We start from the raw sequence: 2,009 nt of genomic DNA, 5'->3' as shown, positions 1-2,009 counted from the left end.
GCTTGTTGATGCCGATACTATGGTCGGGGTTTCTCCAGAGACCAAAAGAGCTAGATCCATGATTATCGACATAGTCTTTACTCCTTCATCCAGTGAGCCTTTACATTCACGAACTAATTGATGAGTTGAGCATCCCTAAGATAAGGGTGTAGGGTTTAACCCAAATTCTCCCGAACCTTTACTGTGAAGTGCCTTGCCATGGAATCGATGTTATTGCGGTAGATAGCAGCGGTGGTTTCCATTCTGGATGTGATCGATGAAGAGAGGAGGTTCCTCAGTCGTGCAGGGGCTTGCGAAGTTTCATGGAATCACGTCAGGTCGCAATAACTTGTTATGTGGAAAACATTTATTGAAATAAATTGATTTCTCCAATAAGATCAAGTTCTCGGTGTATGTTGAAGGAGTTTGTGTCATCGATGGATGAATGATGTTGCATCTGCTTCAGGAGTCTTATCATGGATGAAGACTTATCGATTGTAGTTCAGTTTCACTTTGATCGTGCTATTGTTGAATAGTGTGTCATCGCCGAGATATTTGTGTTGAAGCCAGATGTGCCATTATCGAAGGTGTACTCTTTGATTGGGAGTACAATTTGAAGGCTTCTTAGATGCTTGAGCGTTGAAGCGTACATTCCTTAAGCATAGAATGTCTTAGGGGTTTGATCATCTCGGCCTTGGAGTATCTTCTGTTGATTCAACATCCCTTTCGTTGTGGTAGTGGGGTTCGACACTTGTACAGACATCGGAGCCTTCTGATTTTGTGGAAACACATGGACTTGCAGGAGAAACGCCCAAAGTGTTCTTTGCCATGTTTGGACATCATCTCATTAATGAATATTTCAGTGCTTGATTCATAGAAACGTTAGATTCAACCACTTGGTAACATATTAATGCGGTGAAGCAACCATTCATAACGTCTTGCGGAGTTGCTAGCAGAATTGAGTCCCCATGCTAGGATAGCATGTGAGGAAATAAATGACATAGACATGGAATGAGACTTGCCTGAGTGTGGAACCTCTTGATGAATGTCTATGTATCTTTTGCAGGTTATTGCTTCAACATCGTCAAAGTTTGAAATTCCTCCAAGGGCTCTAATGATGGAACGTCCGCCAAATCTTCTGGATCAGAACTTTCTTTGTTGGAGAGATGTGTAACCAAAGGCGCTTTGTAAGTACCCATCTTTTCAGCGTGGATTCACGCTCTTCTGAAGGACATGTCATATCCTGGATCTTCTTGATTATGTGAAACTTGGTTTCTATCCAGGTTGGACTTATGTTCACTTTGAGAGTGATGTAGCCATAAGTATTTCCGAGCGTTCCTCCAAGGTCTCTTATTGAGATGGGAGCATGAATAGCTTCTTGTCGAGTGATGCATGTGGATCCGATGGTTTTCAGTGGAATATTGTTGATGGTGGTGCCATCATCGACCAACGTTCTTCCAAATTCGTTTCTTTTGAGATTGACTGTGGTAAGCAGTCCCCAGTCGTACATCTCTTGGTCTGTGGATGGAGGCTCAATAATTATTTCCGTAATGGACTTCTTGACACTATGTGGTTCAGTGGTGTGAAAATGTCTCTCCTTTGTGCCTTCGACAGATAGAGCAATTCATGTTCGACGAAGGATTGAACTACCTCTTTGATAGGTTGTTTAGAGAGTGTAAAGGTTCTGATTGGGGGAGGATTCTTGTGTAATCCTTCAGTCCCCGGTTGAATCTATTGTGTATCAACCTTCTCTTTGAAAATGTGCTTCAAAATATTGCAGTTGCTTGTTGGATGATTGATGAATCTATGAAGGTGACAGTACCTGGGATTCTCCATTTCTTCTTCAGTTGGCACTCTCCTGATGAACGACAATTTGATTGCACTATCTTGAACCCAGACTTCTAGTAACTCGATCACTCCTTCATGAGAAAAGAGAAGTTTGAGTTTTTCCGATCACTTCCCCGTTCGTTTATGTCGGGTCAAGGTTTGTGCATTTCAAGATTGGTTATCTTTCTTTGGTGCTTTCAGAG

This window comes from Papaver somniferum, chromosome 10 (genome assembly GCF_003573695.1).
Source record: "Papaver somniferum cultivar HN1 chromosome 10, ASM357369v1, whole genome shotgun sequence".
NCBI lineage: Eukaryota > Viridiplantae > Streptophyta > Magnoliopsida > Ranunculales > Papaveraceae > Papaver > Papaver somniferum.
Note: the sequence above shows the minus strand (reverse complement) of the source record.